This window comes from Rattus norvegicus, chromosome 3 (genome assembly GCF_036323735.1).
Source record: "Rattus norvegicus strain BN/NHsdMcwi chromosome 3, GRCr8, whole genome shotgun sequence".
Classification (NCBI taxonomy): domain Eukaryota; kingdom Metazoa; phylum Chordata; class Mammalia; order Rodentia; family Muridae; genus Rattus; species Rattus norvegicus.
Genome location: NC_086021.1, coordinates 14,624,594 through 14,641,301, shown reverse-complemented (window position 1 = coordinate 14,641,301; position 16,708 = coordinate 14,624,594).

The following is a 16,708-nucleotide window of genomic DNA, read 5'->3' as shown; positions in this document are numbered from 1 at the left end:
GGTCAGTAGGGAAAATACTGACTTTGAGAAACAGGGAAACCCTAGAAAATTGAACTGTATGTCACAAGAATGAACCTGTGACGTATAGAATAAAAATATTATCTAGAAGAATATCGTACACTCCATGTTCCTAAATCTTTTCTACCCATGCCAAGACCCTAACTCGACCAGCAAGGAAGACAGGACCAACGAAAATATTCTTCAAGCAGTTTTATTCAGGAACCTTGATACAATCTTCTGCCCCCTTGGAAACCCCGGAGCACTCTTAAATAGCTACTGCTGGCCAATCCCAGCAAGCTATGTGCGTCATGAAGATCGGCTCTCACTATGCGGAAGCTGGGAGGCCAGGCAGGCATAGCCAATTAAGGACTTCCTTACTACAAGGAGCACGCACCATTGGGAGGGTGGAAGATGGAAACCAGCACCATCTTTGAGGCGCACCATATCGCAACTGCCTATAGTTCCCCCTTATTGTTTAATTAATCAAGCAGGCAAAAGCACCCCTGAGCGTGGCAACCCATCCAACCATCTTAGGATCATCTGTTCATTAAAGCAGTCTTAGGACACCTCGTCTCCCACAAGGTCCCATGCCTTAGGTAGAAGGGCGGTTGCCCATCACTGGGCAGGGTCACTCATACATACTCAGGCGTGAGGTACAACAAGGTCTTCTGAATGACCGTAAGCCAGGCTTGAGGGGACTGTCCTGATTTAATGGCTGCAAATACCTGTACCACCATAACTGCGTTCCGCCTCTGAACAAACCTCATTCAACAGAGACACCACAGGCGCACTAGGGAGACCAGCAGCAAGAGTCTAGCTAGGGTTCCCATACCCGCCCACTCCCTCAGATGATTCATAGCAGCCTCAATCCAAGATGACAATCCCATAGCCAGTCTAGCATCTGCACGTGTGGAGTTCACGGTCATGATGGATACACGTAGCTGATCCATTAAGAAATCGAATTCTCCTGTCCAATTACCTAGAAGATAAATTGACAACTGTTTAGACAAAGTAGAGGAGTGGACTTAAAAGTCATGATGTATCGGCATGAGTCTCGGGAACACCGATAATATCCCCCACAGGGGTTCCATTTGGACCAGCATTTGGGTCACACCGAGAAGTGTGAGCACCAGCAGGATCTTCATTCTTCTTGTACTTCCTGGTCAATATTTCAGGGACCCACAACGGATCTTGCTGGTCCTGAGGAAACACACAAAAAGACACTCTTGCCCATGCCAACACGGGATCTGGCCCATGCCACAAGCCAGTGATCATGTCTTTTCATTTCACATAACCTTTCAATGTGCCCGCCCGACACTGATGTCGGTCAGCGGCAGAAAGGCCATCATCATCCAAAATTAAAAAAAATAAGAGTAAAAAGGGCTAAGGATATTTGTTCCCTTGGGGTTCTACCATGGCCTATTCCCCCTTTTTGTTTAATTACGCATTCCTTCAGGTACGATGTGCTTGCTCAACAAAACCTTGACGTTGGGGATTATAAGGCAGGCCATGGCTCAAATGCACATCCATCTGTTTATAAAAGGATTTGAAAGATTTGGCAGTTTATGCTGGGCCATTATCAGTTTTTAAGTGTTGAGGCTTTCCCCAAGCAGCCCAGGATTATAGGCAGTGTCCAATAACATTGCGTGCATTTTCTCCACTCATAGGGGTAGCATGAATGACTCCTCAACAACTATTCACAGAAACATGAATGTATTTTAGAGTCCCAAATCCAGATACGTGAGTTACATCCATTTGCCAAATCTTTAGGGGCAAGAGGCCTCTAGGATTAACCCCGACACTAGGTCCATGGTGAAAAGTGATACACTGTTGACATCCTAAATCTATCGGTCGAGCATCTGCTCAGGACAGATGAAACTTCTGCTCTAAGGTCTTAGTAGGCACATGATATTGTTGATGAGATTGTCGTGCTTGATCCAATGATGAGCTTAAGAAGATGAACTCCATTCGGGTACATCTATCCACAAGATCATTTCACTCACTGAGAGGAGCAGGCAAACCTTTATGAGCTCTAATATGTTGGACAAAAAACTTGTGACCTCTTTTCCAGATCAATTCCTGAAGTTCCCTCAGCAGCTGGCATACCGTGCTGCTAATTTTAATAGGGCCAGCCACTTCTAATATCTTAACTGCATTAACAAATATGATGAATCAGAGAGCAAATTAAAGGCAAAGGAACAATTTTGAGTTCAATTATTTGTGGAGAGCCGGGTTGATATTGACACAAAATTGGCTCTTGATTGTTAATCACATAAGCTCCACAGCCATTTTTGCATCCATCTGTAAAAAATGTTTGGCACCCCCTGTATAGGAACACTGGGGGTAACCATAGAAAGATCACGGGATGTTCTTTAAAGAAGGACAGCAAAGAGTGTTCTGGATAATGATTATCTATCTCTCCATGGAATCCACAGCATAATATAGCCCAAGCATCCACAGTGCCACACAAGATCTTCATCTGCTGACCTGTATAGGGCACTATGATCGAGGTTGGGGAAACACCAAAAAATTGTATGCAATGCTGGATCCCATTCAGGGCTAAACATGCAACTGCTGTAGGATAATACTCTACTGATCTAGCTGGAGAAGCCTTGGGATAAACACAAAGCAGAGGGCCATCTTGCCACAACAATCCTGTGGGCTGCATGTAGGTGTTTGGAATGCATAGCACAATGTCTGCACCCTCCTTCCATCGATGTAAAATTGCGCCTTGTAATACTTTTTCAACCTTCTTTAAAGCTTCCCTTGCTTCATCAGTCAATTGTCTAGGAGAACCCAAGGCCGAATCCCCAAGTAAAGTATTATACAATGGTTTTAATTAATAATTTGGTAATTTTAAATAATATATGACCCAAATAATATCGCCTAGTGATTTTTGAAAATCATTAAGAGTCTTAAGTTTATCTTTCCTCAATTCAACCTTCTGGGGGATAATGGTATAAGGACTTACTTTTGCTCTTAAATAATTTACAAGACTGCCATTTTTTACCTTTTCCGGGGCAATAATCAATCCCCTACCTTCTAGCAAATTAACTAAATTTCCATATGCTAAATCTAAAATCTCTTCATTCTTTGAAATTAAAAGGATATCATCCATAAAATGGAGGCATCTCAGCACAGGAAACCTCTGTCTTATTGGGGCAATGGCGTTGCCCCCAAAAATTTGACACATAGGAGGGCTATTGGCCATACCCTGTGGTAAAACTACCCATTCATATCGTTGCTCAGGTTCTTCATGATTGCATGATGGAACAGTAAAAGCAAACCTTTCACTATCCCTTGGACAAAGAGGTATGGAGCAATCTTTTATATCAATCACTACAACAGGTCAACAGTCTGGCAGAGAGGATAAAAGAGGAAGCCTGCATTGCACTGAGCCCATGATTTGCATCTGTTGATTAATAACTCGTAAATCATGCAACAATCTCCATTTCCCTGACTTTTTTTTAATCACACATATTGGGATATTCCAAGGTAATACTGGTGGTTTTTTTTTATGTTTTTTAGCCAGCTTTAGCTGTGGCAAGCTTCTCAGAAGAAAGCAGCCACTGAGGAACCCAAGCCGGCTCCTCTGTTTTCCATGTAATGGGAACCCTTCCTCAGCGGCCCCAAGGAAAACCCAGGTCCTGATTCCTTTCTCTCTGTTGGGCAGCTATAGGGCTAGTACTTCCCTGCAGGTGTTTCCCTATTCCTTTACTGGGAAAATAGCCCGCATGTTTCATAATCTTTAGTGAAGTTTCAGAATACTCAGTGGTCAATTTGAAACCCATATCTTTTAGCAAATCACTCCCCGAAAGGGAAATGGGCAAATCCAACACATAGGGTTGCATAACTCCTGAATGCACTTCGTGATCTCTCCAACTCAGTTGTCTTGCACTCATATCAGGAGCTCTTGCATAACCGAGACCTTGTAATGTTTGAGATTAGGCCTGTACTGGCCATATCGGCCCCTGTATCCAACAGTCCTGGGATCCTTTTACCATCTACCCTTAGCTTCATTATTGGGCGTTGGTTTAAACCCAAGTCTAAAAATTTATGGTCGGAGCCTGTGGAACTGAAACCATTCTCTCCCCTCTCTCTAGACTGGGCTACAAATCTTCCATGAAGGCTAGGCAAAGTAATATTTGGGCTATTCTGTCCCCAGGGGAAATGGCAGTAATCCCTTTCGGTGACTCTCCCATGATCTTGACTACCCCTGTGTAATCTGGGTCAATAACTCCTGGATGGAGATGTAGTCCTTTTAAATCTGTAGATGATCTCCCTATAAGTAGCCCTAATGTGCCAGGTTCAAGGGGTCCTTTAAAATCAGTTTCTGTCAACTGGATGCCCATCCAAGGAGTTAGTTCAAGTCTGGCGGTGGAGCAGAGGTCCAGGCCTGCAGAGCCTTTAGTGACTCTCCTTTCCCCTCAGATGGCGAAGGTACGGCCATCTCTTGTGACTCTGTTCTACATCCTGATTCTCGACTGCCCCATATATTTGTGAGCCCTGGGGTCGTGGACCCGGCTGACCATTTTTTGACCTTTTCCACCAAAACCCGAGCTAAGAGGCTGCCCATTGATGTCTTTTACCAAGTAGCACTCATGAGCCTAATGGTTCCCCTTTTTGCACTTGGGGCACAGCCCTTGTTGCCTCGGACGTTGGCAACTTCCTATACTGCATAGACTTCTCCTTTCTGGACATTGCCTTTTTAGGCGCCGCTGTTGATGACACTTAACACACACTCCTGAGTTTCCTCCTTTTCTCTGCATCATCGCCATAAGTGCAGCCGCACGTCCAGCATTAGTCACAGGTCTCCCTATTTCTCTACAGACCTTCATCCAAGCCTCAAGTCCCTTGTTCTTGTAAGGAGTGATAGCGGCTCGACACTCCTTTGTGACTGTTCATTGTTCAACTGTTTAATCAAGGGCCTAGCAGTATCGGGGTCGCCTAAGACTCTTCCCGCTGCTTCCACTAATCGGATACAAAATCAGAGAATGGCTCCATAGGGCCTTGAAGGATCTTGATGAGGTTTCCACTCCCTTCTCCCTTATTAGGTAAGGATTTCCATGCCTTTGTTTCAACTTCATTAATCTGCTGGGAAACCTGTCCTGGATACCCTGTCTGAGCATTGCCAAAGTGTCCCTGACCCAGCAGCATATCTCTATCCCAGGCATCTGGCCGCCCCCCCCCCCCACTACCAAGTTAGCTGCAGCCTGTTCATTGGCAAACTCAATAAGAAAAGCTCTCCAGTCCAAATACTGTCCCAGACTAAGACAGGCCTGAGCAAGTTTAATCCAATCACTAGGAGTCATGCAAAATCTGTGTAAGACCTCAACCTGAGGTATGGTAAAAGAGGCCATAATTCCATACGTCCTACTGATTCCATCAGGGACTTGATCACCTTAAAGTCTAAAGGCTCATGATACCTTTGTTGATCAGCATCCACATAAACAGGATAGGCCAGATGCAGTTCTGTGTGGACTGGCTTCCACACTTCTTGGCAGAATGTACTACCCGTTTGTCGCACGCACAATGTCTTGCCAGCAAAAACGACGCGCGGCAACAGGATTCTTCTGCGAACAAGCCTTTACTGTACAGCTCCCTTGAACAGGGACAGGGAGACCTCAAGCATCAAGAATGCTCGCCTTATATAGACAGTAGCTGAGGCTATGCTGATTGTCCTTCAGGGATTGGTGGAGTATGAATTACCTCATTAGCATGGTGCTGCTCCCTCATTAGCATATTATCAGCCAACTGATGCCAGGTGCAAAGCCTGCGCATGCTCAATACCGTTGTTCACCACAGGAGGGTGCCCTGCACCCGAAACTCTATTTCCTCCCTCTACAACATTGCAGGGAGGAGGAGCTGAGAGGAACCACCCAGGAAGTTCCTCCACCATTTTAGGCTTTTTCCTTTTCTTCTTCTGTCTAATCCTTAGAGACTGTTTCCGCATTTGATCTATCAACTCTTGTAGCTCTTCTTCTGACTCTGTTTCGTCTGTTTCTTCCTCTGCATCTGTCTTTTCTGAGTCTGTCTCCTTTGTGCTTCCCTGCTTTTCTGACCTCTCCTCTTGAAGCATTTCTAGGGCAGCTTGCCCCTTCTCTATATTTGCCTGAAAACATTTTTGATCCTCAAGGCAACTACGCACTAAGCACCACACTGGATGGACCCCGGGTCTTAGAGTTCCCTGTTCCCAGGCAAAATCAAGGTCTTTCCCTAGTTTTTCCCAACTTGCAACAGTAAGATTATCTGAGATGTGAACCAGGGGGCAATGACTTTGCATTCGCTCAAAAAACTCTCTAAGGTGCTCCTTTTTATTTTTAGTTTCTTATGCTCAAACAGCTCTTGAAGAGCCAGAAAAATTGGATGAGACTGTGAGGTCCCCATTACAAAAATTTTCTACACTTCTACGGCTAAATTCACCAGGCGTCTTCCTACTTTCTGTTCGCTGCTATCGCGAACATTCTTGTTAACTACCTTGAGAATTTATAGCTGCTTTTTTCCCACGGTCCTTAAGGCCCCACCTTACCTTGGGAACTTTCCAGTGCCATCCTCACTGCAAGAAGTTCTGATCTCAGGAGGTCCCTGTACAAGCCACAACTTGCCGTGCCCAACTTCGACCAGCGAGGAAGACATGAATAGTGAAGATCTTCTTCAGGCAGTTTTACTCATGACCCTTGATACAATCTTCTGACCCCATGGAACCCCCCACCACACTTAAAAAGCTAGTGCTGGCCAATCCTAGCAAGCCAGGTGGGTCATGCAGATAGGCTGTCACTATGTGGAAGCCAGCAGGCCAGGCAGGCATAGCCAAATAAGGACTAGTTTACTACAAGGAGAGCTCACCATTGGGAGGGTGGAAGGCAGAAACCAGCGCCAACTTTGAGGCCTGGCACGTCGCAGCTGCCTACAGTCGCTTTTCAAGGAATTTACAATAAGAAATGGAAATACAATATTCATTAAATTAAAGGTCTGTAGGGAAAATACTAGACTTTGGGAAACAGAGAAAACCTAGAAAATTGAACGGTTTGTCACAGGAAAAAACCTGTGACATACAGAATAAAAATATTCTCTAGAAGAATCTACTACACTCCATGTTCCTAAATCTTTACTACCCATGCCAAGCCCCTGTCTAAATTTCTCCACTCAGAACATGTAACCACTAGTGAAGCAGAGAGAAGTCTCCAGCTTTAGAGAGATGGAGTACATAAAGGTTTCCACTGTGTGACAGGAGACAAACCTGGAAAAGGCACTCTCGAATCTGGTCAATGTAAGGAAAGCTGTTTAGCAGGTAGGACATGGCAGCTCTCAGTGACATCACCATTAGGCGTCCCTGAAAAATCTCTTGTAACCTGGAGAGCCCTAGTTTCTTCTGTGATGTCACAGTGTTGCCCTGACTGCAACTGCCTCTCAGATATTCCTTCAGTACCTCTAGGGTTTACTAATTGGCTCTAAATCAGAGTAAACAGCCATTTGGGAGTGAGAAGAAAGAGACTAAAGAGAACAGTGATGGTGAGAAGGAAGCTGGCCTTCTGTATTTGTATAAAAAAGGAAGAAATACTTGGTCCATTGGAAAGCTCAGTGAGTCCTGCTTAGGGGTTGAGTGGATTTGCTGAAGAGATAGCCTTTTTCTGAGCCTTCAACATATGGGAATCAGGAACTGATAGTTTCCCAGAAACATCTGAACATCCCTGCTTGTTATGGTTCCTTGAAGTCAGAGAGTTTATATCATTAATTTCTTTATTCCAAAAGCCAGGTGTTGGAAAGGGCCCAGTTGATTCCTGAGAGCTCATGGCTTTTATAATTTTTCCCAGAAAGAAAGGTCCTAAGAAAGAAGGAAAAGACAAGTATTGTGTCCTCTGCTCAGTGTAAACTCCTCCTTGCTTTGGATTCCTATAGTGCAGTTTGGGTCTGACACTGATATCTGGGAGAGAGAAGTGCTTCTAGTTGAAACTTCAGCATCTCAGTCTTTCCACTAGTATTACTATGACTACCATTCCCTGACAGTTACCTTTTAGGTTTCTGAGACAATAGGTGTGATTAGCTGGCAGTTAACTTTTCTTTTTTTCTCTCATTTTTTTTTATTTTTTAGCAATTTTTATTGCTTTTTCTAATTGGATATTTTTATATTTACATTTCAAATGTTATTTCTTTTCCCAGGTTCCTGTCCCTGAGATCCTTAAACAGTCCCACTAACCTTCTTCTATAACCCCTGTTACTGCACCTTGACATTCCCTTGAACTGGGAGGCAAACCTAGGGAGGAGCAAGGGCTTCTCCTTCCATTGGGGCCCAACAAGGCCATCCTCTTCTACCTATGGAGTTGGAGCCATAGGCCTGTCCATACACAGTCTTTGAATATTGGTTTAATACCAGAAAGCTCTGCTTAGATGAATTGCTGTTCTTATGGGGTTGAAAGTCCATTCAGCTCTTGTAATCTTTTCTAAACTTCTACAAACATGAGGTCCATTTTCAGTTCCCTGGTTTGCCACTAGCATTCACTTCTGTATTTGACATGCTCTAGCTGTGTCTCTCATGAAAGATCTATGTCCAGTTCCTGGCAGCATGCTCTTCCTAGCTTCAACAATCCTATCTAGTTTTGGGACATATATATATACATATATATATATATATATATATGTATATATATATATATATACATACATATATATATACATATATATATATATATATATATATATATATATATATATATATATATATATATATATATGCTTTTGGTGGCTCCTACTACTAAGAATTTTGATGGAATATTTACTTGGATTCTGTGTAACTAGGTCAAGAATATAGGATCCACAAATGACAATGCCAAATAGACTCCCTCCTTTTCTTATAACCTATGGAAGTTGAGGTTCCACTGGACCTCAAGCCATTCTTCTTGCTGACCATCACCCAGAAACTGATGTTTGTCCTGAAGAAAGAATCATGGTAAAACATCCAAAAACCTCAAGTCTTTCCCTGGGAACACAGGAAAGTCGATATTAGAGAACTGATATCTAATAGAACTACAGAACCATATTTTTACTCCATGTTGTCCTTTGCTTAACTGATGTCTGCTACTTTATGGATAAAATGAGGATTTGGGAGTTTATCATTTGAAGGAGTTACACAATATTTACACTGTTTTATTCGCTCTATATCTGGGCCCCGTTTGTAGCCATATTCATTGCAAAAAATGGAATTGGAAAAATGAAATTTTTTAGTACGCATGCAGGAACATATAAAATGTCCCCTGTGAATGAATGTACAATCAGAAAATGTAGCACAATATACACTCAATTAAAGGTCTGTAGGGAAAATACTGGCACCTCTGAAAATGAGAACACCTAGGGAATTGAACTTTATGTCACAGGATTGGACCTGGGAATAACATGAATCTTCAGAAGAATCTCCTTCTCCCCATGTTCCTAGATCTTTTCTACCCATGCCAAGCCCCTGACTAACTTTCTCCATTCAGAGCATGTGACCACTAATGAAGCAGAGAGAAGTCTCCAGCTGTAGAGAGATGTAGTATGTAAAGGTTTCCACTGTGTCACAGGAGACATACCTGGAAAGGGAACCCTTGAATCTGGTCAATGTAAGGAAAGCTGTTCAGCAGGTAGGACATGGAAGGTCTCAGTGACATCATCATTAGGCCCTCCATGAAAAATCTCTTGTATCCTGGAGAGCCCGAGCTCCTTCTGTGATGTCACAAGTGTTGTCGTGACTGCAACTGCCTCTCAGATATTCCTTCCGTATAACTATGGTTTACTAATTGGCCACTAATTCAGAGTAAAGAGCCATTTGGGAGGGAGAACAAATAGGATGAAGAGATCAGAGATGGGGAGAAGGAAGCTGGACATCGGTCTTGGCATAAAAGAAAAGAAGAAACAGTGTGGTTCTTGGGAAAACACCCTGGGCAGATGGCTTTAGTTCTTTTGTTCTCTAGGTTCACCGAGCTCTTGGAGAAGTTGCTGAACATCCTAAAGACCTTTGGGCAAATGGTAAAGTTTCTAGATACGTCTTTTTAGATTTCGATTGTCCTGTGTTTCCCAGGAAGTGTGCTAGAGCCAGATTGATTTTTAGATGCTTTAGAAGACATGGAATTTTTCTGATATACTTTGGCTAATGGCACAATGTCTAAATGATTTTTTTTCGATGTGGACTATCCCTCAGACCTTTGGAAATATAAAAAAAAAAGGTTTTGCATTTTTGAAGTTTAATTTTCACAAAGACAAATCACTTTGAGCATGGAGAACATTTTCTGGAGCCCTAGAGAGGGGTGAAGAAATTCCCTGAAACTCTAGGGCAGACGGTGATCATGCCTTTTTGGTAGAAGGAGGAGTTACTTGAGCATCTTGGGACAATATGGAATGTGCAGCATGCCCTTGTAAAGATTGGCAACTTTCCACAATTCCTTCTTCATTTTTGGAAAATTCCAAAGACCTTTGGACAGATGGAGAAGGTGTGGGACTCACCTGAGGAGTAATTATAGCTTTTGGTATCTCTTTGGCAGCAGAAGATGGCACAAGATCCCTTTGGGCAGAAGGTGGAAGGTTGAAACTGTCTTCATTAGTGGGGAAATTCTCAAGACTCCATCAGAAGGATCAAATCTTAACCCTGTGTTTTTAGAAACTGGATGCCTGTGGTCCACTTTGGTAGAGGGAGAATGTCGACTATTTCTCCCCAGAGTGGACATGTGAAATAAATCTACTTGGGTACATGGGGATAGTTGTAAAGCATGCTGTTCAGATGCAGTAGATCCTAAGACATCCTTCTCAGATGAGGAAGGTCTTAATGTACCGTGTATATGTGTAGAACTCCTGACTGCGACGTCAGAAACGGGAGTAGGTATTAGAGCTACCTCTGAAGATGTGACCTCTCCTAGAGCATCATGGACTTATGTGAAAGGTCTGGGAGCCTCATGAGCAGATAAGGATGTTTCTAGATATTGTTGTGTAATTGTGGAAGTTCCAAGAAAAATTTCTTCTCCTGGAGAAGAGGAAACAGACTTTCGTATAGAAGTGTCAGGTTCCCTAGCCTGCTTGATATGCAAAACAGGTTCCAAGGCCCCTTCAGGAGATAAGGTAAAATCCAGAGCCTTTGAGGTATTTGGCAGATGTACTGGGTCTGCTTGTGGGTATAAAGAAGGACTGGAAACCCTTTGTGCATATTTGGAAGGGTGTGTAGCATCTTCTGTATTTGGGGAAGATGGCTGATCTTGAGGAGTTTAAGAAATTCCTTGGGTTGGGGATTTAGCTCAGTGGTAGAGCGCTTGCTGAGGAAGCGCAAGGACCTGGGTTCAGTCCCCAGCTCCGAAAAAAAAAAAAGAACCAAAAAAAAAAAAAAAAGAAGTTCCTATACTCTCCTGTGAAGTTTGCGGAGGTCGTATCCATTCTTGTGCACAAATGGAAACCATGGAATCCCTTTCCTCAGATGTTGAGGATGCTACAGACACTGGTGTTTGCATAACATGTTCCCCTACTCCACGTTCACATATGGTTGGATCGATAACCTTCTCTACAGATGGAATATGTCCTAGAACATCTTTTCTACGTGTGTCACATACACAAGCCATTTCTAAAGATGTGGCTGTGAGTAGAACTCCTTTTGTAGATATTTCTTGTCCCACAGTCTCTATGAGATAGAGCACTACTCAGAGAAACCTGTTCATTTTTGGGAATTTCTAGCATCTCTGATGTATATGTGGAAAATTTTGGAGCCTCTCCTTACAGGACAGAATGACCTAGAGTCCCCTGAGGAGGTAGGGGATGTTGTATCTTCTCTGCACATTGTATAAATATGGTGTCTGGATGGCTCATTGACTGTGTGTTGTGATAAACTTGGCTCTTTTGGGCCTGATGACAAGTCAGGAGGGTCTTTTTTGGTGGTAGAGAATATTTGAACAATTCTCTGTTGTATAGGGACATTGGAAACACTGTGGGAGATGGTGAGGGTGCTAGGTCATATTTTTTATGTGCAGAAGGCACAATAGTCCCTTGGGAGGACTCAGAATATTCTACCACATCTTGTGTGGGTGGGGAACTCTCAAGAGTCCCTTCTGAAACTTTCAATGGTCCTTGATCTAATGGTGTACATGAAGAAAGGTTTGTCTCTGCTTGGGCTGGTATGTGTGTTATGAGGTTCACTTGGGGATTTGTGACTGCATTTTGTCCCCTTGGACCGTACCTGATGATTTAAGCCCATTTTTAATAGTGGAGGACTTTTAAGTTCCTCTTGGTTTAATAGGGCAGATCAGAAATCCACTTTGTCAGAAGAATCAGGTTTAAAACTCACTTTACCTGAAGCAGATTGCATAACGCATTTTGGTGGTGATGGGGGACATGTTTATCTGTTTTTCTGAGTGGACATAGCTCTCTTCATTGCTTTGGCTGCTGTCAACGGTATTAAAGTCTCGTGTGGAGAGGGGGCAGGTTTTAATTCATTTGTGGAATATGAGAAATCACTGAAATTACCTTTAAGAGAAGAAGTTTTGCAGCCCCCTTTATCTGATGGGGCCTGATGTACCTCCCCTTCACCAGACGGGTCTTGTCCAACACACTATGTAGGAGAATTGGAAAGATTGCAGACCTGTAGGATAGAGAATGAACATTTGAAACTCCTTCAGAAACTCTGTGGGACAGAGAGCAGATCACCCAGAAGAGTGGGCAATACTGAGACCACAGGGAAGGCGAGACTGCCACTTCTGACCACCTGTGCACACAACCCGAGCCCAAGAGGAAACTGCAGAGTGCCTCTGGACACATGGATATAGGAGCAGTCAAGCTTCAGGTGCCCTGCAGTCCAAACTGCACCTGCATCTGAACTGGTTCAAACAGTATTCTACACCCAAATCTCATGTGGGGTGAGTAAGTCTTAGACCATCAGAGGGTCAGAATCTCCTGAAAACTCTGCTCACATTCCTGACTCAAGAAAAAACACCTAGCTCCCCCTGGGCCTCCTGTGCATAGGGACCTAGGAGCAGCAGGGGCAGGACATTTCTGGTTGCAGCCCTCATGGAAAGCTGAAAGTCAGCCCAACGAGCAAGTTCAGGCCTGAGACCAGAGGTGAATCCAACTTTTCTGCTCGAAGTGAGATGACTGGTGGACTCAGGACACGCAAAGGCAGAACTCCTCTGGGACCAGGCCCTTCCATTTTCTAGCTGACTCCTGAACCTCCCTGATCCTGGCCCAGAGCTCCTTGATCCTAGACGCTGTGGGAGAGAGAGCTGATCACCCAGGTGTGTGGGCAATGCAGAGTGTACAAGGCACAGAGACTGACACTGCTGCCCAGCATTGCCAACATCTCTGGCCCAAGACAAAACTGCATAGTGCCTCTGGACACAGGAATATAGGAGGAGTAAAGCTGCAGGACAACCATGTTCCAGACTTTGCCTGGATCTGAACTGAACTGGTCAAACAGCTCCCTGTACCCATATCCTGAGAGGTGGGGAAATAGACCTTCAGAGAAGCAGACACTCCTGGGAAACCAGAGGAGACTACTCTCTGCCCAGATTCCTGACTCAAGAGGAAAACATTTTGTGCCATCTGTGCCCACTCCCCCCCCCAACAGAGAGACCTAGGAGAGGTATGGGAATTTCCTTCTGGTTCCTGCCCACAGGGACAGCTGAAAGCCCGTGAACAGGATAAACTACATGCATGAAATTCTCTGTTCCCATAACTGGGTAAAAGAAAACAGGAAAACAGGTCTACAGTGGTCCGGACACACAGGCCTACAGGACGGTCAAGCCACTGTCAGAAAGAGCAAGACAAGCTAACTCCAGAGACAACCTAATGGCTGGAGGCAAGCACAGGAACACAAGCAACAAAAATCAAGACTACTTGGGCTAATCAGAACCCAATTCTCCCATCAAAACAAACACTGGATATCTAAACAAATCAGAAAAGCAATCTCTAGATTTAAATTCACATTTCATCATGACGATGGAGGATGTTAAGAAGGTCATAAATGACTTCCTTATGAAAATACAGGACAACAGAAAATACAGAAGTAAACAAGTAGAATCCCATAAAGAAGGAACAAAAAGGTGCCTTAAAGAACTACTGAAAATACAACAAAACAGGAGAAGGAAATGAACAAAACCATCCAGGAGTTAAAAATGGAAATAGAAACAATAAAGAAAGCACAAAGGGGGGTTGGGGATTTAGCTCAGTGGTAGAGCACTTGCCTAGGAAGCACAAGGCCCTGGGTTCGGTCCCCAGCTCCGAAAAAAAGAAGCAAAAAAAAAAAAAGAAAGCACAAAGGAAGACAACCCTGGAGATGGAAAACCTAGGAAAGAGACCAAGAGTCATAGATGTGAGCGTCACCAACAGGGTAAAAGAGATAGAAGACATAACCTAAGGAGCAGAAGATTCCATAGAAAACATTGACACAACTGTCAAAGATAATGGAAAACAGAAGAAGCTCCTAGCCCAAAACAGGAAATCAAGGATACAATGAGAAGATCAAACCAAGGATAACAGGTATAGAAGAGAGTGAAGACTGCCAACGTCAAGGGACAGTAATATCTTCAACAAAATTAAGGAAGAAAACTTCCCTAATCTGAAGAAAGAGATGCCCATAAACATACACAAAGCCTACAGAACTCCAAATAGATTGGACCAGAAAAGAAAATCCTCCCATCACATAATAGTCAAAACACACAATGCACAAAACAAATAAAAATATTAACAACAGTAAGGGAAAAGGTTAAATAACATATAATGGCAAACTAATCAGAATTACACCAGATTTCTCACCAGAGACTATGAAAGCCAGAAGATCCTGGACAGATGTCATACAGACAATAAGAGAACACAAATGCCAGCCCAGGTTACTGTATCCAGCAAAACTCTCAATTAACATAGTTGGAGAAACTAAGATATTCCATGACAAAAAAAATTTACACAATATCTTTCTACATATCCAGTAATACAAAGGACCTTGAAGATAAACACACAGCTAGTGTTTCGCAAAATAAATTGCCATTACTTGTCGAATAAGCTTAGTTTTATGAGGTTATAGACGGTAAAACGCATACTTTTCTATACAGACAAAGCATGTGTTTCCCAGTTTGAATCTCACATTCTTTGGCGAATTCTGTTAGTTCCAAGTGGGAAAAGTTTGTCGGAAGTTTCCTTTGAAGATAAACACACAGCTAGTGTTTTGCTAAGTGAATTGCTGTTTTTTGGCGAATAAGCTTAGTTTTAAGTGGTTCTAGACGGTAAAAAGCAGACTTTTCAATATAGACAAAACATGCGTTTCCCAGTCTGAATCACACATTCCTTGGTGAATTCCATTCATTTCAAGCGGGAAAAGCCTTTAGAAAGTTTACTTTGAAGATAAACACACAGCTAGTGTTTTGCAAAGTGAATTGTTGATACTTGGCGAGTAACCTTACTTTTAAGTGGATCCAGATGGAAAAAGCATACTTTTCTATACAGACAAAGATGCGCATCCCAGTCTGAATCAGACATTCTTTGGCAAATTCTGTTCTACCCAAGCAGGAAAAGCTGGTCAGAAGTTTAGTTTCAAGATAAACACACACTTAGTGTTTTGCAAAGTGAATTGCTGTTACTTGGCGAATAAGCTTAGTTTTAAGTGGTTCGAGAAGGTAAAAAGCTGACTTTTCTTTATAGATAAAACTGAGTTTCCCAGTCTGATTTGTACATTCTTTTGTGAATTCTGTTCGTTCCAATTGGGAAAAGCTTGAAGGAAGTTTACTTTGAAAATAAACACACAGTTAGTGATTTGCAAAGTGAATTGCTGTTAATTCGCGAATAAGCTTAGTTTTAAGTGGTTCTAGATGGTAAAACGTATACTTTTCTATATAGACAAACCATGCGATTCCCAGTCTGAATCAAATATTCTTAGGTGAATTCTGTTCGTTCCAAGCGGGAAAAGCTTGTAGGAAGTTGACTTTGAAGATAAACACACAGCTAGTGTTTTGAAAAATGAATTGCTCTTATTTGGCGAATAAGCTTAGTTTTAAGTGGTTCTAGACTGTAAAATGCAGACTTTTCTATATAGACAAACCATGTGTTTCCCAGTCTGAATCACACATTCTTTGGCGAATTCTGTTCCTTCCAAGTGGGAAAAGCATGTAGGAAGTTTACTTTGCAGATAAACACACAGCTAGTGATTTGCAAAGTGAATTGCTGTTACTTCGCAAATAAGCTTAGTTTTAAGTGGTTCTAGACGGTAAAAAGCAGACTTTTCTATATAGACAAAACATGCGTTTTCCATTCTGAATCGAACATTCTTTGGCAAATTCTGTTCGTTCTAAGCAGGAAAAGTTTGTAGGAAGTTGACTTTGAAGATAAACACACAGCTAGTGTTTTGCTAAGTGAATTGCTGTTACTTGGCCAATAAGCTTAGTTTTAAGTGGTTGTAGAGTCTAAAAAGCTTACTTTTCTGTTGTGGTTTGCCTTGGATTTCTCTCTGAATTTGTAAAATAAAGGCAAGAGTGAGAGATTTGGGCAGATGGAGGAGTCGGCAGCGAGAGGGAAAGAGGTTCAGAGAATAGGGTGAGAGACGACAGTTGGTGACAGTTGAGCCAGTAGAACCTGAGGAGGAGGGAGAGGATTGGACAGTTGAGAGTGTTGGGAGAGGAGGAATGAAGAGAGGTGGGAGAGCGAGAGTTTAGAGACACGATGGGGAACTGAGAAAAAGTTAGAGGAGTCAGGGGAGGAAAAGGAAAGTAGCGAGGAG